Here is a 26,063-nt window from a genome sequence, read left to right as displayed (position 1 = left end):
CCCACTTTAAGAAGAAGTCAAATGTCAAGAAATAGGCTGGTAAAATGAGCAGGCAGAAAAAGGTGTGTACTGTAGAAAGTTTCCTTGGGTACAAGGAAGATCAACATAAACCTTCAAAAGAGGATAGCAACATCAGGGCTCTTACATCTACAGCTTCCAAGAAATTATGAATTGGTCTCAAGCCATAGAAGCATTTAAAAAAATTTGAAGATAATGTGATAGAGGTAGAGGAAAAAATGAGAGTGATGCAGAAAAGTCATGAAAAAAAGTCAACAGCTTGAAAAGTCAAATGGAAAAGCTCTCTGAAGAAAATGATTGCCTAAGAATTAGGATTGAACAAACAACTGGAAGCTAATGACTTTATGAGAAACTGAGACACAGTAAAGCAAATCCAAATGAGTAAAAATATAGAGGGCAATGTGAAATATCTTCTTAGAAAAACTGCTGACCTGGAAAATAGATCCAGGAGAGATAATTTGAAAATTATTGGACTACCTGAAAACCATGAACAAAAAAAGAGCTTAGACACTATCTACCAAGAGATTATCAGGGAAAATTTCCCTCATATTCTAGAAACAGAAGGTAGAATAGATATTAAAAGAATCCACCAATCACCTCCTTAAAGAGATCCCCAAATGAAAACTTCTAGGAATATTATAGCCAAATTCTAGAGCTCCCAAGTCAAGGAGAAAATATTGAAAGCAGCCAGAAAGAAATAGTTCAAGTACTTTGTCAAGGTAGCACAAGATCTATCAATTTCTACATTAAATGATCAGAGGGCAGTGAATATGATATTCCAGATGTAAAAGAAATTGGGATTACAACTAATAATCTTTATATTTCTACATGGGAAGATAAATCTAAATCATAAGAACTTTCTCAGTATTATGGCAGGTGAAAGGAATAAATTTAGACAGAGGACACAGATGGTAATTGACCATGAAGAGATGATATCTATAAAGCATTTTTTGTTTATTCATTCACTCATTTATTCATTCATTTATTTATTTATTTATTTATTTTGGGGGGCACTCAGGATTGGGTGGCATGCCAAGGTTCACTGAGTTGGTGAATGTCTGTGTCTGAGGCCATATTTGGGCTCAGGTCTTCCTGGGTCCAGGATGGGTGCTTTGTCCACTGTGTCACCTAGCTGCCCCAGGATGACATCTTTAGGGTAAAATTGAGGGGTGAGAGGAATGCATTGGGGGAGGGGAAAGGGGAGAGGTAGAATGGGGTGAAATCCCACATGAAAGAAGCAGAAAAGGGTTTATGGACTTTGGGGAGAGATGGGAGAGGAGTGGGGCAGTGAATAAACTTTATACTCATCAGAATTTACTCAAAGACCTTCCTCTCATCCCAGTTGGCTCAAGTAGAGAACAATATACACATTGAATTGGGAAAGTAGGAGGGGAAGGGGATAAGGAAGGAGGGGTGAAAGAAGGGAGGGCAAAGTCGGGGAGGGGCAGTCAGAAGCAAAACACTTTTGAGGGTAGGGTACAAGAAGATAGAAAATAGAGTAAATATCGTGGGACAGGAATAGGATGGAAGGAAACAGTTAACAATATTAACTGAAAAAAATTTTGAAGCAGAGGCAGGAGTAATGTGAGATGATGATGGTGATGATAGATTGATGATTGGAGGAATATGAGAACTGATTGATGAGAAGGGCTGATTCATGATGAGGAGGAATGAATGGGGATTATGATGGGAATTGATAGAAGATGCTTGACTGATAATGATGACAAAATGTATGGTATTTGGCTGGGCTACTGTGAAGAAAATTCTTTTGTCAGGTATAAGTTACTATATAAATGTTATCTATTACTGTTGTTGCAATAATCAACCTCATGGGTTTATTGTAAGGAAATCTTTCTTTAAATACCACATAAATGTAGTTTATTATAAAAATAAATGATGAGCAGGATGCTATCAGAAAGAAATGGAAGGACCTGCATGAGCTGATGCAAAGTGAAATGTACTATATACAAAATAACAGTAATATTGTGAGATTATCTGCTATGAATGACTTGGTTATTTTTAGCAATGCAATGATCCAAGACAAATCTGAAGGTCCTGTGAAAAATGCAATCCATCTACAGAGAGAGCAGTAATGATATCTGAATTCAGATTGAAGCATATTTTTTGGTAGTTCCTTTATCTGAAGTTTTGTTTTTGTCTGTTTTCTTTCACAACCAGGCTAATGTGGAAATGTTTTGCATGACTGCCCATGTATAGCTTATATGGAATTGTTTTAGTTCTTAGGGGGGTGGGTGGGGAAAGAGGGAGGAAAAGAATTTGTAACACAAATTTTTTTTTTAAAATGTGTCAAAATTTGCATTTTACATGTAATTTGGGTAAATAAAACTCTAAATATAAAAAAAAACAAGAGGAAAGAATAAATGTAGTAGAATTGAGTAGTCTTAAACTGGTTGAGAGAAAAGGACTAAGTGTGCAGATCTTCAATGAGGCTGAAACTCTACCCATTGATCTAGTATCCCCAACATGGTCAAAATATCCAGTAATAATTCTTGCCACGTTGACCAGTTATTATGTCTCATTACATCTGATCTTATGAACAAAAATATGGCACATTGTTCCAGGGTTTATATCTTCCCTATAACAGCACAGTCATGCCCCCCTACTCCCTGGAACCAACTAGAATAATGGGAACTATGTACAACATGATATTGTTATGGCTAAAGAGAAAACATCTAGTATTCAGAGCTAAGAAGAGAAATTAGTAAATTCATGAATCAAGATTATGGTTATATTTCTATTCTGAAAGATTATTTTAGGAAAAAGGCTTCCTGACTTCCCTTCTCTCTCAACCTTGCGACATAGACATACACACCAAATTTTTTGTAAACCCCACATTTTGCAATTTTTTTTATAAATTTCCTCACCAAACTCCCCAATCTCCAACTCTAGACATAAACATTTATTCTCCAGGGAAGAATCCTGGGTTTATTTCTTTTTTTTTTTTTTTTTGGTAAGGCAATTGGGGTTAAGTGACTTGCCCAGGGTCACACAGCTAGTAAGTGTTAAGTGTCTGAGGCTGGATTTGAACTCAGGTACTCCTGAATCCAGGGCCAGTGCTTTATCCACTGCGCCACCTAGTTGCCCCCTGGGTTTATTTCTAAGTAGCAATGATTTCTAAATTTAAATGTTGCAAGAAAAATATGAAGAGACAACAATGAATCTCCTGAAGAGATATGCTAAGGATAACCTGATAGGTACCTTAGGGAAGAATTGACTTCGAAGAAAGAGAATAAATAAGGAAAGAATTATAAAGCAAGTCCAAAATTTCATCAATCCTGATCAATAGGAAAATTTGATTTTATTTGACAACAGATATATAAATAGGCCTCCATTTTGTGAACTTTCTAATTATTATTACCTACTATAAATATTTGCCTGTGTTCAGACGTTTGTCCGGATGTCAATGTGTCTACGTTTTGCTGCCTCAGGTAAGCAAACCTGCTTTCTCTTGTGTCTTCCCTGTGCCCTTCACTGGTCTGACATTGCTGTAGGCAAAGAAAATACATAATACACTATGGTTATTATGGATGTTCAGTATGATTTCAGGATATGTTTTTTAATACTTTGAAAGAACTCAAAATTTCAATTTTTAAAGTATATTAAAATTATTTAAGTTCCATAAAGGTGGAATCTATGTCCTTGATATTTATTTTGATGTATGCTAGACTAGGTTTCAAGTTACAATAAGTCAATAACTATTAATTTGCATTTTTAACTAACATATATGAATTATATATGGATATTTAGATTAGGGAATAAAAAGTTAACAGAAATCATCTGTGAAAACTATTTGTATACAATTCATTTTTCTCCACATAACAAATGCTAGATATTGCTTTGGGGCAAAAGTCTTCAAAAAAAAGTAATTCATTTCACTTGCAGCAATGATGCTTTTTCATGGTAATCTCAAATGAATCAGATGTGCAGATTTCAATTCCCTTGTTAAAAAAAAATACTAATATGGAAAAGCACTAATACAATACTGCAGAAGATGGTAAATCAAAGAAGAAAAATGGATTAAGGAAATCAAATGGAATTTGACTATGAACAATTAGGAATCCCCAGTGTTTCCATTAGAAAAACAGATATTTGATCTGTAATAATAACAGCTGATGAATTATTCATTCAGATGTAAATTCCATAGAGGTTGCTCTACTTTTCTAAATCTTCTATTTGATGGCATGTGTCTATATTAATCTCTGAAACATTTGTTATCAAAAAAGTTTCCAAAAAGTAATTTTTTATGAAATGACCAAAATGAAATGTGTTTAAAATATAATTAAAACTTAGATTAATGTGAATGTAATCACCATAAATATAGTGAACTCATTTCAATAGTCGATAGTCCTCATATCCTTTAGAGGACTTTTTGTTGTTGTTAAAGAAAAGTAGATCTGTAATAGGAATATGTGAAATAACTTATTCACCTTTGGTCCTTCCAACCCAATAGTATCTGATGAGAATGTCAAAATATTAAGTATGTAACCTCAAACACCTCAATGATTCAACAATTTATTATCCATTAATTTATAATGTGTTCCTGGATAATGTATATTTTCAGCTTTTGTCAAATTTGTGGATTTAAAAAAATTGTCCTCGTGATATGTTAATAGCTACAGAATTAAAGAGGACTTCTTTAAATTGTCCCTTTAGGACCTTAAAATGTCAAGGGAATACCCTAAGGTTTTATTGTTACTGAATCTTTTGAACAGATTCATGTTAAGCTAAATAGAATATGTTATCTGGCACCTATATCAGAGAAGAGCAATTATCAGACTCATGGGCCACAGTTCTGGATATATTTCTATGTTGAAAGACTATTATAGGAAGAGGACTGTCTTCATTTTTTCTCTGTCCTTACTCAAGCTTCCCCATCCTTTCTCTTTTCTGTTTCTCTGCTTTCCAAATTTTCTAGGATCTAGAGTCACTTTAGATGAATATTTTAACTTAAGCCCCCAACTCATATTTCCTCTGTAATTTTGTAGTTTCATAATATCTTTTTACAACTATCAGATTTCAAGATAGGGAATGTCATTTTTGTTGACTGATTGATTATTCCTTGCCCCAGTATGATGAAGTCTCTCCCCATACTTTATCTAATTGTCATTCTTTCCTTTATTTCCATCCTCATTTTGTATTTGTAAAGGAGGAGCAATCAGAACTATTTGAACCATTCAGAACTATTTGAACCATTCAGAACCATTTGAACACAATGATTTTTATATGAGAAAATAATGTTTTATAATTTATTTCCCATTCATCCCTAAAGATCCCCCACAAAAAAAAATGACTGAAAAATTCCTTGGCTAGTATATTTACGTAGTCATCTAAAATGGCTCAGGTCATTTGCGTTTGCCTAGGATGTGGCTAAAACTCATAGCTCATGAACTCATAAAATCACAGAATTTTAAGAGTCGGAAAGCACCTCAGCTACCATTTTATCCAATCCCAAAGTGAAAAAACGTCCCACTATAATATGTAATTGGCCATATAGACTATTCTTGAACGAGGAAGTGAGCAAGCATTTATTCAGAGACTACTGTGTGCCCAGCATTGTGATAAGCACTTTAGAAATATTATTTCATCTGAGCTTCACAATGACCAAATGAGGTAGGTGCTATTATTGTTCTCATTTTATAATCGAGGAAATCAAGGCAAACAGAGGTTAAGTGCCTTATATAGGGTTATATGGCTAATAAAAGCATAAAGTTGGATTTAAACTTAGAGGTCTTCCTGACTCCAGCTCCAGCACTCTATCCACTTCATAGCATCATCTACTTCCCCAGAGTCCTAATACTAGTATGTGTTAGAGGCAGGCTCTGAAGTTCTTCCTGCCTCCAAATTCAACTTTCTATGCATTATGCTAAGTAGCCTCTGAACATTGCTCTTAAAGTTTTGAAAACAGATGCACAACAATGAGTTTCCAATTTTTTTATACTAATAAAAACTATGAAGACCTCCAAATTTCACCATCTTTTGAGGCAGTCCATCCTTTTCTTTAAAGTTTTAATTGTTATGACAATTTCACCAGCATCTAATCAAAATTTGTCTTTGCAGCTTTCACCTACTGCTCCTGATACTGCCCACTGGAGATAAACAGTGTTTTTGAAGGGATTTTAAATGTCATTTTATTAATTCTCATTATTTAAGGAGTTCAGGTTTATTTCTCCTAGTTAGGAGATTATTGAACTGGCTGAAACCTGTCCCATGAGATGTGAAAATTTACTTAAGGCTTAAACATTCCCTAGATAAGAAGCTAGAGGAGGAATTTCAAATGTCTGCAATTCTTGGTGACATGTTGCCGCCCTTCTCCCTCTTTCATTCTATGTTTGAATCCTTTACCTGTAGTTTAATCTGTAACCTGACTAAAATTTATTTAACTAGATTCGTTCCCTTAGGGGATGTATGAGATTATGAGATTATGACTTTGTTTGCCTATTTCTTCCATAACATTGAAGAAAGCATAGGTTTTTATATGTCTTTTCTTTAATATTTATGGCCTAAGAATAAAAAAGATTGCAATATGTAAGATATAAATTTTTTTCTTCTGTCATCTTGCATAATTTTGTCTATGACAGGCCTTGTTAGAATGCTAATCTTCATTTGGCTTTATTTCTGTCTAATATTTGAACCCATGCTCAAACATAATAAAGTCAAGGTTTTTATGTCTACAATTTCTACTTTGTCAGGTTCAGTAGCAGTTACCTAACAGATGAACTCAGAAAGGAAATATTTTCCAACAACAATATTCTACTCTCTATTTCCAGTGATAGCTCTTTAAAGACAGATATCATGCCCCATACCTGGTACTCACCAATAGCCTTTTCACAAAGTTAAAACCTTGCTTTCTTCAAATGATTTTTATTTTATTATATTGATTCAAAGCCCTTCACCATGCCAGTAGATATTCATCTAAACTTTATTCAGCTTACCAATGTCCTTCTTAAATTATAATCATCTGTTCAGTTTGTACTGATTTAACCTAAATGAATTATATTATGCTTGCACATCTTGCAGCTTATCTGCCACTTTTATGACCACTCCCATCATGCAGCTTCTCATTGTCACTATGACATTTTATTACCCTGAAGCAGTTATTTTCAGTCTTAAGAGATTTCAATATCCATTTCTTTCTTAGCATACTTATAAAAGTATTAAATAAAATCAGTTCCAAATCCCAAACCAGGCCATACTCTAATTCTTAAAATATTTTGGCAAAATACGTGACTCATCATCTCTACATTTATTTTATGATTTGAAGATAGTTCTTTTTGTACAAAACAATCTCATGGACATTTTACTTTAACAGGTTTTTATTTGATATGGAACCTTTTTAAAAACTTTTTCTTTGTCAAAATAAATTAAACCTACAAAGAGGATGACTCAATTTCTTCATTTTGCTAAGTTATAACTAGTGAGATTGGTGACATAATTTTCATTACAGAAATTACATTGATCTCCCCCTTTTAAGTTATGCTTTGTAACTTGCTCACGCACCTTTCTGTTTAGAATTTTATCTTCTAAATTTTAAAACTTTGTGTTCTAACTCTTCCTCCCACCCTTCCCATCACCCACACCCACACCCACACCCAAGAACTCAAGCAATTCAATATAAGTTATACATCTCTATATCTCTACATTAGCCAGGTTGTGAGAGAAAACAGATAAAAACAAAACTTCAGATTAAGGAACCATAAAAAAAATTATGCTTCAATCTCTTTTCAGATACCATCAGTTCTTTATCTATAGATGGACTGCAATTTTCATAAGTCGTTCAGAGTTATATTGGATCATTGCATTGCTGGAAATAAGCACGTCCTTTCTAGCAGATCATCTTACACTATTGCTGTTACTTTCTATAGCACATTTCATTCATAATTTGTATCACCATTCATTATTTTTACTCATAGACATTTTGACCCATGTTGGTAGATCCATCTCTTGTACAAATTATCATTACTTCTGCCAAGTCTCTTAATTCCAGTACTTCAACTGACCCAACACTCTGTGAACTTGTTTACAGATCTGAAAACTCACTAAAAATAAGTTCAAGTTTTTATCTTTGACCCTATAACTGGAAATAAACCTAGAATTGTCTTATGTCTTCCTGTTCAGCCTGATGAAGAAACTGAGAGAGCATATGAGATTATAAGAGTCAGTGTGGTCAGCAAGTTGAAATTTCAAAAAGTTTTTTTAAAAATTGTCCAATTTCTTTGTTGTGGATTCCATAAAGAATTCATAAGATTACTTGTATTTCAACCATAAATATATTGTATAAGTGACATCAAATAAATACTTAAAAGTCAGACAATTAAAGAATTACAAAACTATAAAAAAGTACAAAATAATTTGTGGGAGCAGAACATTTACAATTTTTATAAATGAAGCTATTAGATAAAAATAAAATAAAATAACCTCTCCAATTACTGGATTTTTATCTCTTATATTGATTCTTCTATTTCTAGAATGTTAGGCATAATTATTGAGTGCTGAACAATATAATCTTATATGTAACAGACTTTGCACATGCCCATTTCTTCTAAGATGGAGGCAACTATTATATATAGGCCTTGCCTGAGAAAAATAAATGGGGCCCTTCGTACATGCAGCGATAATTTACAACATTCTTCACTTCAGGCTTTAAATTTTAGATACCCTAGATTTTGAGATGTAAGAGAAATTGGAAAAAACACCCTGTAATTGCAAAGTTAATTTATTTCTCGTTTGTTTATTTCTCGTTTGTTTTCAAAAGCCATTGATATAGTTTTGCAAATTTTTCATTTGTTGACTACTTGACTGTTTAAATACTAATATCTTCTGTATTGTTGAAACATGTTAATTATTAAGTTTAATGGAGGAAATCTGGAGATTACATCACTAAAATACTATTGCCTAGTAGAAATATTCATGTTGTTATTTTTCCCATCTAAACAGACCTTCACTGCTTGTTTTTTGTGAGAGCAATATGTCTTGCAATTTCTTACCCTAAGAATGTTTGTATCTAAAATTCACAAGTAGATGAATTTATTTGCTACATCTCATCTTTCTTGTCTTTCTGAAGTGAGATTGCAATTCCATATGGATTTCCCAGTAATCCATGGATTGAATTCCTAGTGTATTTTGGATTAAGGAGCCAGAGGCATTTTGTATGGACTTCTATGGGGATCACCTATGGCACAGAAACCCCTGGACAAATTTGTTGGGCCCTATTTAGAAAAGGACACTTTTTGTTCAGATGCTGGTTTGGTGACCTTATGCACTATGCCACTCATTGGAGTGTATCCACTCAAGACAATTTTCTTATTTGAGAGAGAGGTAACACATAGCCAAGCCCAGATACCAAATCCTTTTGTGGAAAGTTCCTTGTAGTTTGGAAAGCTCAGTGTGGACCAAGTATCTGTCCAAGATAGAAAACCAGTTTTCTTTGCCTTTGCTCTTTCTTTAGTTTGTATGTTTAAAACCAGAAAGTAGTCTAGCAGAAGTTAGGCTTAAAGCATCATCTTATGGAATGATTATTCCACAACAAATTCAAAATGGCTGTTATTTTAATATGAAAGGTCTTATCATTAAAATTAGAAAAGCATATCATATACCTTTTCCAATTATGCGTTGGGGACATAGTCTAAGTCAAATAAGGGAGGAGAAATCACAAAAAATAGACAACTTTGATTACAAGCTGCACACATCTTAAAACAAAATTAATGCATCTAGGACAACAAAAGGAAACTGTTGAATGGGGGAGTAAATTTTTGTATCAAATTTCTTAGATAACAGTTCAGTATCAGAGATATATAGGGTGGCTCTATACATATAAATATACACACACACACACACACATATATATATATATATATATATATATATAAATACACAAATATGTGTATATATGTATTTATGTGTATATATGTATGTATACATATGTGTGTGTGTATATATATATGTATATGTATAAAGCCACCCTATATATCTCTGATACTGAATTGTTATCTAAGAAATTTGATACAAAAATTTACTCCCCCATTCAACAGTTTCCTTTTGTTATCCTAGGAAATCCTAAAAATATTAGTGCAATTTTAAGCTTTCATAAATGAAAACTTCTCTAAGACTTTAGGGTCATCTAGTATGACCAAAAGCATTTCCTACTTGACAAGTACTCAAATGGTCAAGGTATATTAACATATACAAAGAAATGTTCTCAGGCATTAATAACAAGGGAAACTCAAATCAGAGTGCCTCTGGGATTTTACCTCACACCTATCAAATTGGCAAAGATGACAAAAGTTGAAATTATTCAATGGTAGAGGAGATATAGGAAGGTAGGCATACTTGTGCATTAGGAGTGGAGCTATGAATTAGTATAACCATTTTGCAAAATAATTTGTAATTGTGTAAATAATGTAATTAAAATGTACAGACAAATTGACCTGGAATTCTATTACTAAACATATATACCCAAAGAAATTATTGATAAGGATAAATTACATATATACAACAAAATGTTTATAGCAGAATTTTTGGTTCTAGAAAAAAATTAGAAATAAAGTGGATGTCTGTTGATTGGGGAATTATAGTACATGCTTAATGTGCTCACACAAGAAATAATGAATACAAGGGATACAGAGAAGCACAGAATGGAAATGCTTGAATTGATAGACTGAAATAAGCAGAGCTAAGTAAACATATGCAATTACTACAACAAGCAAAATGGAAAGAACAACCACTACAAAAAGAATAAGTGAATGCTGCAAAATTACAAAGAACAGGAACACAAAGAAGACATGATACTTTCCAAAGTACAATGCCACCTTTAGACCAAGAAGGCTTATTGCTCTTCCTTTTCAGAATACCTGAGGAATCCTGACAGAAAGTTCTGTTGTTTTTTCTATTTACCTTAGTCGCTTTGTTGGTCCTACTTTATCACGTTTCTGGATAATACTTTTCACAGGTAAAGCAAGGCCTTTCCAAAGCAAATCATACCTGGTCTAATGGGCACCCTTAGCATATAAAACAAGTGTTGAAAAAAATGTCTTATGATGCATGTGCTTCCAAAAGGATACGCTGTCTATGCTGCTATCTCACAATTTCTCCCTATTCTCATTCCATATACCACCATATCTGAAATGAGAGATAACTTGAGAGGGCTGGAAACCACTAATATTGACATACAATGCTTCCTTATGTTTTTCTATTTTAATGATAGTCAAGATCATTGGATTTCCAGAGCATTTGTCCCCTTCTCTCTGTTCAAAAGACCATTACTTTAATTCATTTATACTGCAAAAATTTCCTACTAACCAGACCAACTTTTCTCCTTTTCCATCCATTCTCCATACAGCTTCCAAAATAATTCTAAAGGTAAGGTCTACCCGCATTATTCATCTCTAGAGATTCATATTCCATGTTGTTTATAGAATAAGTAGAAATCTTATAGAAAGAAGTAGCAACTATATGTGGGGAGAGGAAGATAGAATGAGAAAGGAATTAATTTTCCATATCTCTGCATAATATGTTTGACTAAAAGGGAACCTCTATGGGACAAGGCATAATGCTCCCCTTAGATAAATTTCTCCCCCTGATGTTTTTGCTTTAATAATGATGTATCACTTTATTTTCAGTTTGATACAGCCTATACTAGAACCACAATACACATCCACAACTATAGGGATTTTTCGCAGTTGAACCCAGAAGTTAATTGGCACCAGTGTTTCATGAATAACTGAAATATTTTGGCAGAACTGCACAGGGGTATTTATACTTTTTGTGCTTGCAAAGGCACTTGCAATTGGACAATGATGTAAGCCTTTTATTTTCCAGAAACAAAAATAAAATGATTGAAATATGTATTTTAGAGATTTTTTAGAAAAAAAAATCAAATTTATAAATATTCAGATGTCCTTCCCTTCTAACATTCATTAGGTGTGCTGTGAAAAGAGATTCACACAACATAAAATCAGTGAATGGAGACTTGGGTATTATGAAAAATAAGGAATATAGAAAGGCAAAACTATTTTTTCCTCTCTTCAGATAAAATGGAATTTATATAAAAGACTGAAAAGGCAAGGCATATGAGAATGTAACAAAAAAAAACTTCCTTTCATTTCTTGATTCATTCCCTGTAGAGAATTGTGCTGAATGAAACATTAATTAGCTGATGGTGTTTAGGGAAAGATGGAATTTAGAAACTTTTCTCAGTCTGATTCTTTTTAAAGATGTCTCCTAAAAAAGTGATATTAAGCAACTCTATTACTGAAAGAGGTAAAGTCATGCAAAATCATTATAGCATTGGGAAGACATCTCTCTCCTTCCTGACTTCCTTCAAGAAGCCTTCCTTTTTCCTGTGCCTTCCCTCAGCAAATACAATTGTTTACAAATTGTTTCCCTTGGAAGAATGTGAGTCCTATATAAAAGCCATTCCCCAACTGATAAATGATCAAAAGTTATGAACAGTTTTCAAATGGAATAATCAAAGCTATCTATAACCATATTAAAATGCTCTAACTCACTACTGATTGGAAAGATGCAAGTCAAAAGAATTATTGGGTACTTCCACATACCTATTAGATTGGCTAATAGGATAGAAGAGGAAAATTACAAATATTGGAGGTGATGTGGGAAAAAGGAGACATTAATGCACTATCAGTGGGGTTGTAAAGGGATTCAACCACTCTGAAGAGCAATTTGGAACTATGCTCAAAGAACTATAAAATAATGCATATACCCATTTACCTAGCAATACCACTACTAGCTCTACATCCAAAAAGAGATAAAAAACAAAAAGAAAATGGACTTATTGGTACAAAAGTATTTATAGCAGCTCTTTTCTAGTGACAAAGAATTAGAAATTGAGGAGATGCCCAACAATTGGGGAATGGCTGAATAAATTGTGGTATGTGATTATGGTGGTATGCTGTGAAGCTATAAGAAATGATGATCAGAATCCTATCAGAAAACAAAAAAAACACCTGTAAAGACTTACATGAGCTGATGCAAAGTGAAATGTACTGTGTACAAAGTAACAGTAATATTGTAAGATAATCATCTGTGAATGACTTAGCTATGTTTTTAGCAATATAATGATCCAGGACACCTCGGAAGGACTTACAATGAAAAAATGCTATCCATCCCCAGAACAGGAACTGATGGTGTCTGAATAAATATTTAAAGCATGCTGTTTATTTTATTTTTCTTGAGGGTTTTTTTTGTCTCTGTTTTCTCTCACAACATGACTAATATAGAAATGCTTTGTATGACTACACATGTATCACCTATATCAAATTGCTTGTCTTTTCAATGGGGGGGACAGGGAAAGGAGGATCATTTGGAACTTGAAGTTTTACAAAATAAATGCTAAAAAATTGTTTTACATGGAATTGGGGGAAATTAAAATACTAAATAAATTTAAACCAAATTTTTTAAAGTAAGTCCTTTGAGGAAAAGGACTATGGTTTTGCCTTTTTTTTTAATCCCCAGAATTTACACTATGTCTGGCACATGATATATGAATAATAAATACTTATGGATGATGATGATGATGATGTTTATGATTATGCTAATCCTGATTTGAAAAGAACAACCACCTGCATTCTGAGGATATACCTATTCTAATTCACATTAAGCACTCATCAAAAACTTTCCTAAAATTTTGTTCAATATATAAAACAAAATAATACCAACATTCTCCCCAAAAGAAAAAGAATAAGAATAAAGGAAAGAATATAAAATACTTAACCATTTAGAGAATACATACATTCTCCTATATTGCTTCTATTCCAGAACAAGTGCTAATAAATAAATACATTTGACATAAAAAGTCACTGTTTGCTTTCTGTAGCTATAAAGACCTTTTATTGAGGGATACAACATAAATACAGATAAATATAATTATATAAAAGGAAATACAAAGTAATTTCAGGAGAAGCACAGATAACTGACAGGGATAAGAAAAGGCTTTTTGTAAAAGATGGAATATTAGTTGAGCCTAGAGATGCCAAGACAGATAAGGAAAGAGAACATTCATGGCATGGGCTCTGCCTACAGCATAGATATGGGAGCTGGATGTCATATGAAAAACAGCAAGTCAATCAGGTTATATGAAACAGTGGATTCATGATGGTTATTTAGTGGGAAATGTGGTTATATTTACCCTGGGCAAATCACTTCAATTATCATTGCCTCAGGCTGCCAGTCTATACAGCAAAAGGAAATTTCTTTCCCTGGAGACCCATAAATTAAATTAAATCAAAGACCCAAACTTCATCCCACCTGCCATACCCAACCCCCCAAAAATAGATAACTAAGTAGAGTATGAAAAGATAAACTTAGATATATTTAAGAAAACATTAGGCAAAAGAACACCATAATTGTATTAAAAACAAAAATCACATTATTATTTCAATAGATGCAGGAAAAACTTTCTACAAAACACAAAAGTTATGCTAAATCTTCTATAAACTGTGACAATAAAAAGATTGTTTTGATATCATAAAAACTATTTAAAAGGAAAAACAAATAGCATATGCACAAGAGTACACTAGAATCTTTCACAATAGCAGATCTACTAGAAGCTTTCACAATGAATATAGGGTTAAAGCAAGAATGCCCCCAAAACAAGTTGATATAATTCTAGAAAAATTAGTAATATTTGCAGGACAAGAGGAAAAATTAAAGGTATAAAGATACGCAAAGAGGATCTAAAAATTTTACTATTTTCTAATGTCATGATAGTTTACTTAGAAAAAGAATCAGCAAAGATACTGAGACAATAACAGCTTCATCAAAACAGCAGACTATGAAATAAAACAATTTAAAAACAACAGCTTCTGTACATCACATAAAATCTGATTCAATAAGAGAATGAAATCCAATCAAAATTAACTTCAAAATGCATAAAATATTTCGGAATCAACTGACCAAAGCACACAAAACTGTTGTATAGATTTATTTAGAAAATTATTTTTAAAGACTTAAGGAACAACTTAAATAGTTAGAGGAATATTCAATCCTCATCGTAGAGCCAACCCAATATAATAAAAACCGATAATATCACCAAAGCTAATTTATATTTTTAGTGCTATAGCAATAAAACTATCAGAGGGATACTTCACAGAATTTGATAAAATAAGAAACTATATTTGGAGAAAAATATCTGGAATATAAAGGGAAATTAAAAGGAAGAGTTAGGAATAAAAAGAAAACAGCAATTTCAGAACTCAAGCTATACAATAAAGCAGCAGTTATCAAAACCATTTGGTTTTGGTTTAAAACATAAAGAAGTACATCAATGAAGACAAGGAATAATCAGAAAGAATGGAATTCAATAACCCAGCATTCAACAAATACACAAACATAAATTACTTACCAAAGAACATACTATCTGACTCAAAGCCTCAGGAAAATTGTAAATTGGTCTGACTGAAAGTAGGTATGTGTTATTTCATAATAAATTAGGAATTGATACTTGACTTTAATCTTAAAGATCTTATCAGCAAAAAAAAGAAAATAAACACATCATACAGTTTTCTTAACTGAGGATAGGAGATATCTATATACAACAAACTCAATACGTATGTATAATATAATCATATACATATATGCACATACATGTATATATATAAATATATATATATACACATATTTACATAAATAAAACTTTTTTTCCCAAAATGGTTGCATTTATTCATGGCTCCACCAGTGATACATAAAGGTACCTTAATAATTTGCAATTCTTTCAAGAACCTTTTAAAAAAAACACCAATATTTTATTTTTCTCTCAAATGTAAAAACAATTTTAACATTCTTTTTTTTCAAATTTTAAATTCCAAATTCTTTCCCTATCTTGCTATCCTCACTCCTTCATTAAGAAGACAACTTAAGAAAGGTTATATTTATGCAGTCAGGCAAAATATATTTCCATGTAAGTCATGCTGTGAAAGAAATCTCAGACACCCCAATCCCTCCCAAAACAATAAAAAAACCCAAAACAGCAAGAAAAATAAAGTAAAAGTATGCTTCAAAGTATATTCAGACTCTACCTGTTCTTTCTCTGGAGATGAAGAGCACTCTTCATCATAAGTCCTTCCCAATCATCTTAGATTATTGAATTGCTAAGAAATTAGTCACAGTTGATCTTCAAACAATATTGATGTTATTATGCAAAATAATCTCCCAGTTCTGCTCATTACACTTTACATTAGTTCATGCAAGTCTTTTCAGGTTTTTCTGAGAGCATCCTGCTCATTATTTCTTTTCTTTTCTTTTTTTCTTTTTCTTTTTTTTTTCTTTTTTTTTGCAGGGCAATGAGGGTTAAGTGACTTGCCCAGGGTCACAGAGCTGGCTGAGTGTCAAGTGTCTGAGGCTGGATTTGAACTCAGGTCCTCCTGAATCCAAGGCCAGTGCTTTATCCAATGTGCCACCTAGTTGCCCCCCATTATTTCTTATAGCAAAACAGTTATTTCATCAAAATAATATACAACTAGTTCAGCTATTCTCCAATTAACTTTGGATTTACCAGTTGTTTTCACCAAATCTGGGAAATATTTATAAATTTCCTGAAATATTCAGTCTTTACTCTTGTTTTACTAAATCATCAAGTAGTTCAAGATCCCTCCTTCAGTTGCACCATTCAGATTTGCATTGGTATACAAAATAAATATAGTTCATCAGACTAGAAGTAGGTCAGCAACAGAAGCCTCTAATCAGCGACACAGGGAAACAGATCAATAACTATGAAGGCATACTTTAAGAAAAAAATTGTATGAACCAAAGATTGAAGTATTTTTTTAATACTTTTTACAAAAGCAGACTCCTTCTATCTGCAACAGCCTTGTAAACATGCTTATCTGGATTTAGTATTGTTGCAGACCTTTATTATCCTTTAGCATACATTTTTCAGTTTTGTTCCAAGGACAAGTTAAGCTAGGTTTAAGCATGGAATATGCCTTGGTTGGATGACCTATGAGCAAATATTTGGAGGTATTTAATTCTGTACTCTCAACTAACCAGGAATCCTAGGTTTAAAAGTAAAAATACTTAAGGAAAAGCCTTTTTCAACTACTGTAGACTTGTATTTCTCTCCTATTTGAAATTCTGAGTTATCTTGTGTCAAGAATAGAAAACACTTAATTTGATTCTGGATAAGTTATAAACTCAGAACTCCAGAGCTTATGTGATCAACACACTTGTTTTCCTATCTACCTAATAATTTCATTTTCCTTAACAAATCTCCTTATGATAGTCAAACATTGTTTCAATAAACTTTTTTCAGTTGTAATTGGTACTGACTTCTGTGCCTTATACTAAACTACATCACTGAGATAACATTTCTGTCCCTAGTTGATTTAAAGGATATAATAATTTGTTCTTTCTAATATGACTTAACTAGAGTTCTAAAGATCAAAATTACTATAACATGTTGTAATGATTAGAATGACGCCACCTGCTGGAGACTTAGTGTGGAAAAGCTCCGCCATGAGGTGAAGGTCTCTGAGGGCAAGACCATGCGTCTTTTCTTTGGAGTCAGGAAGTGACATTTGCTTGTGGGAGAAAGAAAGGGGAGGCTGGCACTCTGACTCGCTCTCTTTTGTGGGGACTCTGGTGGAGAGCAGAGCTAGGAATGCTCTCTCCCTTTAATAGGTAGAGGAATCCAGGCCTTTCTCTCTCTCTTTGCCAAATTCTTATTTTCCTTAATAAATGCTTAAAAGTCTAACTCTTGCTAAAGTTTATAATTTATTGGCAACTACTCATTAGATATTTTAGACAAAATAGCTAGAATTTTAGCGCCTTTACAATGTTCTTCATAGTTACTTTTGAATATACTTCCCCCTTAACACTGACACCCACTTGTCTCTTTTAGACTTCACATAGCACTTTGTTTTCTATCTCTAATAAAATTAGCCTATATAATTTTGCATTATAAATATTACTGCATATGATTGTAATGTCAGGATTCTGTTTTGCTTTAAACCATGTATCTCAAACAGCATTGAGTACAATATTCTACACATAAGATGCTTAATCAAAACTGATAATAATACATTTATATTGTTTCAAATTTCAAAAAGCATTGTTTTGTAGAAGGTTTTTCCTGCATCTATTGAAATAATCATGTGGTTTTTGTTTTAAATACAATTATGGTGTTAAATGACATTATACTCATTTTATAGATGATGAAATTGTAGCTCAAAAAAACACACTGTGATTTGCATAGGGTCATGCAATTTTTCATTCACATTGTTGAAATTTGAATTCATGTCCCAGGGTTCCAAGTATCAATTGTTTGTATAGCACTACTTTTTCCTGAGTTGAATTAAATACACATTTGACTCTATTTGGTATTTTTGAGACATTTGGTTTATTTACCTTCCTGACATAGAGAACTTTTAACTCAATTCAACAAAATGTTTATTTAATTATTTTGCAGTCATGTCCAACTGTACGTGATCCCATTTGGCATTTTCTTGAGAAAGATACTGGAGTGGTTTGTCATTTTCTTCTCCAACTCATTTTACGAATGAATACACTGAGGCAAACAGGTTAAATGATTTGCCCAGACATATACAACTAGTGTCTGAGGTCAGATTAGAACTCAAAAAGATGAGTCTTCCTCACTCCAAGCCCATCACTCTATCCACTGCACCAACTAGCTGCTCCTCAGAAACAACAACTAGCAACACATATTTGTTTCATTTGGTCTATTTTTGCTCCTGATGGAGAGAAGGGAAATGCATGATTTTTCAATGTATCTGGACTTATACCTTAATGAAGTGAAAGCATAAGTTGAGGATTTCTAGATCTCATATTATAGTCTCAATTTCCTGTAATGTGGGATCATTCCTTCATTTTTGTCTCACTTGAAGAGGTGGCCATTTTCCTTGAAGAAACAAACACCTCTACATGCTTCCTTGACTCCATTCCATTTTTATCTCCTTTAGCAGATTGCCCTTCTACTAACCCTACTTTAACATTAATTTCTTTTCTTTGAATAATTTATCTACTTTTAACATTTTTTTTAATTTTGAGGTTCAAATTCTTTCCTTACCTTCAGCCCCTCTACCAAAAATCAAGAAGATAAGCAATACCTCAATTGTACATGTGAAATCATGCAAATACATTTCCATATTAGCCATGTTGCCAAAAAAGCAAGAAAAATAAAATGAAAAAAATTATGTTTCAATCTTTCCCCAGATTTCATCAGTTCTCTCTCTGGAGGTGGATAACATTTTTCATCATGAATCCACTGAAATTTTCTTGGATCATTGTATTGAACAAATTAGCCAAGTTTTTCATAGTTGTTCATCTTCATATCATTGCTGTTACTGTGTACAATGTTCTTCTGGTTCTACTCACTTCGTTTCGCATCAGGTCATCAATCTTCCCAAGAATTTCTGAAACCATCTTGTCATTTTCCAATTCTTTTCCACCATAAAGAGAGCTGCTATAAATATTTTTATACATATAGGTCCTTCTCCCCCAGCCCCTTCTCTAATCTCTTTGGAATACAGATCTAGTAGTGTTATTGTTGGGTCAAAAGGTATGCACAATTTTATAGCCCTTTGGGCAGAGTTCCAAATTGCCCTCCATAATGGATGGACCAGTTTATAATGCCATGAATACTGCAGTAGTGTCCTATTTTTTTCAAATCCTCTATAGCATTTGTCATTTTCTTTCTGTATCATTTTAATCAATTTGATAAGTGGGAGGTGGTAACTCAGAATTGTTTTAATTTGAGGTCCCAAATTAGGACAGTTTTAATGTCTGTTTCCTCTTGTAACTCATTTTACTTTCTCTTTCAGAATGTAAAGATTCTGCCATTTGGTGTGGGTAGTTAAGTGGAGTAGCAGATAGAAATCTAGGCCTCAAGTCAGGAAGATACATCATCCTGAATTTACATCTGGCCTCAGACACTTATTATATATGCATCCCTGGGAAAGTCCCTTTATTTTCCAGAGCAACAGGGGTTAAGTGACTTGCCCAGTGTCACACAGCTAGTAAGTGTCAAGTGTCTGAGGCTGGATTTGAACTCAGGACCTCCTGAATCCAGGGCCGGTGCTCTATCCACTGCACCACCTAGCTGCCCCAGAAAAATCACTTTTAATTCTTATTTGCCTTAGTTTACTCATCAGTAAATTGAGCTGGTGAAGGAAATGACAAACCATTCCAATATTTCTTCAACAAAAACCCTAGTTGGGCAATTCATATAGGAAGAGCTGTGTGGCACTAGCTGTGTGACCCTGGGCAAGTCACTTAACGCTATTTGCCTCAGTTCCTCATCTGCAAAATGGGCTGGAGAAAGGAAATGACAAATCACTCCATTACCTTTGGTAAGAAACCCCCAAATGGGGTCACAAAGAGTTGGACATGACTGGAAAATGACTGAACAAGGACAGTCTACCAAAGCCATGGCAGCAAACTGAAACCCTTTCATTTGAATTGCTTTAGGAAGATTCTGAAGATCAACTGACAGGATAAGGTGCCAGACACGGAGGGCCTTTCTCAATATAAACTGCCAAGAATTAAAACTCTACCACAAAGAATGAAATTCCAGTGAACTGGTCACATTGTTCCAATGCCAAACATATGAACTTGCATAAAAAGTTTGCCTAGGGGGCAGCTAGATGGCGCAGTGGTTAAAGCACCGGCTCTGGATTCAGGAGTACCTGAGTTCAAATCCGGCCTCAGACACTTGACACTTACTAGCTGTGTGACTGTGGGCAAGTCACTTAACCCCCATTGCCTAAAAAACAAACAAACAAACAAACAAACAAACAAACAAAAAAAAAAGTTTGCCTAAAAAGCATTTTATGGGGGCAGCTAGATGGCACAGTGGATAGAGCACTGGCCCTGAATTCAGGAGGTCCTGAGTTCAAATCTGGCCTCAGAAACTTGACACTTACTAGCTGTGTGACCCTGGGCAAGTCACTTAACCCCAATTGCCCCACCAAAAAAAAAAAAGGAACAAAAAAGAAAAAAAAGTATTTTATGAAGAACTCAAACAGGAAAAGCTTTCACATGGTGGTCAGAAAAAGTGATGCATGGACACTCTCAAAGTCTCTAAGATCTTTGGAACGTGGGAACGTGACATGGGAAACAATGATACAGAATCACAGAATAGCACAGAAGGTGCTATTTTCTATAAGCAAAGTAAAATGGAAGTAGCTCAAAAGAAATGTGAGATGTGCAAATTTAGAGAATCCATACCAATGTTCATTTGGACTATCTGTACCTGGCCTGTGGTAGAGCATTTTGAACTCATATTAGTTTGCTCAGACAAGGTTGGACACACTGTACCTTTACTCCAACATAGTGATGTCATTTCTATCTACTTTGAGAAGGAAGGACAATCACCACCACCACCACCACCACCACTACTATGTTTACTATTGATATTAGCCCAATGTCTATGGTACATTTTAGCAAAATGCAGTTTCCCTGAATTTTTCTTGTTAATTAAATATATTTTTGATTTTGCTTTGTCTGAAATCATGATTGTACCCATTTTTTTTTGTTTATCAGCTCAGCTGAAACATAAATGATTCTGCTCCAGTCCCTTACATTAACTCTGAGTGTTGCTTTTAATTTTAAGTGGGTTTCTTTTAATGAACATATTGTTGGGTTTGGGTTTCTAATCCATTCTGCTACCTGCTTCTGTTTTATGGGTGAGTTTATCTTAATCACATTTAGTAATGATTACTTACCATGGATAACCCTTAATCCTATTTTTTTTGGTTTATCTTTATATTTTTACCTTGTCCCTTCTCAAAAGTCTATCTTGCTTCTGACCATTTTCTCCCTTATTCCACTTTCTCTTTTATCACCACCTACCCCCTTCTCTAATCTCCTTCCTGTTCTACTTCACTATTGCGTAAGATAAATTTCTATACCCAACTGAATATGTATATACACACACACACACACAGTTATTCTTTCCACATAATGGGGGTTTGGAGTATAGTACCCATGAGATCTGGAAAATCCAGTAAAATTTGCAGCCCTCCCTTCATACCAAAGTCAAAGTCTGTTGTTTTTTTTTTTTTAATTTTTCTTTTAGGGGACATATACAGTAGCTTATTGTAAAGTTTGGGTTAAATATTTGGTCATGGGCTCTGAATCTTCTGCTGGTCTTTGCATGTCATCTGTGACTGCTGCAAAACTTCCAAAAATTTCCATTTAATTTAATTTTGACATATCAAAACCACAATGTGGAAAGTTACAATGTGGAATGAATAAATGCATATGTGTGTATGTGTATGTATGTGTATACTATCCAGTAGTGAAACACAGGGATCTGGATATTTATGCACAAATAAATCTATATTGGCTAATAATAAGCATGAATTATAAATTTTAATATAAAAGAGGCAAAGTGAACTTCATAGTTATCACTGGGATAGTACTAAAATCTATAATATGGCCACGAAAATATATACTTTATTCAAAATTAATAGAGAATGGAAATTGCAGGGAAACCCGTCAATTAAGGAAGGACTGAACAAGTTGTGGTATATGACTGTGATGGATTACTACTGTGCTATAAAAAATTGTGAGCTCAATGATATTAGAAAAAAATACGGATAGACTTGCATGAAATAATGAAGAGCAGAGTGAACAGAACCAAGAGAATTATGTAAATAAAAACCAAAATATTATTTTAAGAACAACTTTGAACAAATAAGCCATTTTGACTACTATAAATATCCAAATTAACTACAAAGTTCAGATGAAGGAAGATTTTATCTGAATCCAGAGAAAAAACTGATAAATAGAAGTATGTAGAGAATGATTTCACACATTTGTAATACATACATACGCATTTGTGTCTAATGGTAGCCATCTCTGGAAGAAAAAAGGGGGGAAGAACTTTACATGATAATTTTATTATAAATTTAGTAAGAGAAAAAAAGACAAAACAAATTTAATAGAGTAGCAGGTTATACATAATTGATTTGCAGTTTCATGTACAATCATCTTGTTTTATTATAATATATAATGGAAACGCTTATCATTCCATAAAGTAAAAATAAAATATTTTTTAAAACCAGAATTATAGTGTTTATCAAAGGATTTTCATAATACAGCAATGTTTTCCTCATTACAGAATGAGGTGCTCTGGGTCAAAAACCATAAGCATTTGTGTTTCTTCCAAATACAGGATACTTTCACACAGACACACACAAAATTTAATAGAGAATGAATTAAGATGTTTGTGAAATAGAATTGCACATTAAGATATATTAATCACAATACCACCAGAAGGCACACATGATTGAGTGTCATTTACAGTTTTTATTTGTTTCAATGGTTACTATGGCCAATAACTTCATATCATTATAAACATGCTTGGTGATCAGCTTTTCTGTCCTTACATAGGCTAGCAATTATATGTCAGAACCAATTTGTTACCAGAACCATGTTGAAAGGTTTCCTGTCTTCATTCAACATGCCAGTGAGATTCGCTCCACTAGCAAAGCCTTCAGGAACTCCATGATACCAGAAAGCATCAGAGTAGGAATTTTATAGAAAATCTTATTAGTATAATTTTATCTAAGTGTGTGTGTTTGGAGATATGAATTATACATACATACATGTGTACACACATATATCTATATACACTGTTTATAAATATATATAATTTGGGAGGCTTATTTTATTAGTGAACACACTCTTTTATCACTAGGATAGCTAAAATACAAATTATTCTAGTCCCCTACCCTTTTATCTTCATTCTCATTATCTCAAGTTCCATAGTTACTTTAATTATGCATTTTAACATAATGTGGGGCATCAGGTGCTGCAACAATCAGCTCGATGCATACACATGCACATCCTTTAAATAATGATGCAACACAACTGCAGGACAGTCACAGCGTTATTCAAGCAGTTGCCTTGGCAGCACAACAGAGATAAATTCATTTTGCCAGTACTTGTTTCAACCTACTGTTCTTCCTACAATAAAGCTTTTGTGCAGAAACACTGTTTTTTTCAAATATCAACCATCTTTGTAATCTTCCTCCAATTACTTTCCAGGGACAAGTCCATTTATTATGAACCAATTAATGAAAAGCCTATGGCAAAAAAAATGAAAGAATGTTGTATTTCATTTTTCTTTGGAGGAGATGGTTTAGTAATTCAACTTTTACGAAAAAAAGTGATAATAATTTGCTGAGCCTGAAAATCTGATACTGTGAATATTGTTTCAAAATAGAAATAGAATTCTAGCAAATCTTCAGTTTTGGTATTTGTGCATTCTATCAAATTCCACCCTATCCATTTTTACTATATTGTATTCTTGACCTACTGTCAACTCTCAATATTGTTAGAAGTCTAATAAATGACAATTAAATTCCATCTATCATAAATTAAAGTAAAATGCACTTTTCTTTTTTAGAACTTTTAAGTTCCAGCCTTGGTTCTGACACTGTCTATGTAACCATGAGATTTTATCTCTTCAAACCTCAGTCTTCTAAATTTCTTCCTTTTTCCCCTGGCCCAATTATTCTTTTAGCAATTGAGAATCTATCCCCACTACTGAGAATTTGTACATTGAAATGGAGTTCACTCTATCAGTATACCACAAATTGCCACCATTCCCTGCATTATCATCATCCCTGTCAATGCCTGACCCTCTGTTCCTAGCCTCACACTCCCAACCTTCTAGTCATCCTTTATTCCTTTTTTCTTCTTCCCATCAATATCCTGTTGATCCTCTTCTCATGTTGTCTGTTATAGTTATCCCTCCTTTCATTGCCATAGTATATTTGTCTGCAGTATCTCTCTTTTCCAATATAACTTATACAATGCTGTAATATTAATTTTCTTATCCCACTGGTTACCTATTTAGACGTCTCTGGTTGTTACCTCTTAGCTCCTAGGTAAAGTCCAAACTGCCTGGTATTGATCACTTCCCCACTGGCCAGCTCTTCCACTCATCTCCAACTTTATTTTTCATTAATCCCTACTATGAACTTTTTATTCTGTACACATCTCTTTAATTCCCATTCTCCTTGGAGACACTATTCCCCTTCCTAATGTGCTGTGTCCTCTCTTTTTTGTCATTACCCACGACTCCAATTTTGAAAAACTCAGTTCAGGATGTCCCACTTTCAGGAAATCCTGCATGATTAACTCTTTTCTTACCCATTTTGATTTCTTTATGTCCTGTTTTGCCTCAGTATTTGTTTACCATTTGTCCTGTCATCATATATCCTCAGTGGCTTACTGTTTGAAAGTAACTCTTTAGAGATGCTATCCGTGGAACCTGTAAGATGATGCCTATAATATACATCATTGGGATATCTGTAAGCCTCCAGAATATCATGCCAAATATCTTTTTTCCTTTGTGTCACTTGGTTTTAGAGTTTTGAAGTTGTAACTTCCTCTCCAGGCATTCTTTCTTGGAATTCCTTATTTGACTTTGCCACACACTAAGCTTCTGAGATTCTTAAATCCCATTTAATATTGAAACCACCTTGTCAATGTCTCCCATAAACAAAGGGTATGAATATATATATATATATATATATATATATATATATATATATATATATATATATATATATATATATAGGGTATGTATATAGGTGAGGCAATTGGGGTTAAGTGACTTGCCCAGAGTCACACAGACACACTAGTGTCTGAGGCCGGATTTGAATTCAGGTGCTCCTGAATCTAGGGCCAGTGCTCTATCCACTGCACCACCTAGCTGCCCCCAGGTTTAGCTATATTTTTAAGGAAGTTTCACACTTCTTGACTTAAGCTACTACTAAGAATCATGGGAAAAATGGATAATTTACAACCATAATATTCTTACCCTGAAAGAGTCAATATCACAATAGTATGGAAGCTTTATGAGATAAAAGTGAAGAATGAATGAGGAAGCCTTAGTCCCAGAGGTCCCACAATGTAAATCCATAAGAATTTAGCAGTTGATGAGAGTTAATCTGGTTGAAATCCCCTACAAGTCTTGTCTAAATTTGATTACCAATAAGTTGGCAAGTCCTGCCATTTAGAAATTAGAAACGTCTCTTGAA

Source organism: Dromiciops gliroides, chromosome 3, assembly GCF_019393635.1.
Source record: "Dromiciops gliroides isolate mDroGli1 chromosome 3, mDroGli1.pri, whole genome shotgun sequence".
Lineage (NCBI taxonomy): Eukaryota > Metazoa > Chordata > Mammalia > Microbiotheria > Microbiotheriidae > Dromiciops > Dromiciops gliroides.
The sequence above is the reverse complement of the archived record's forward strand: the minus strand, read 5'-3'. Positions refer to the sequence as shown.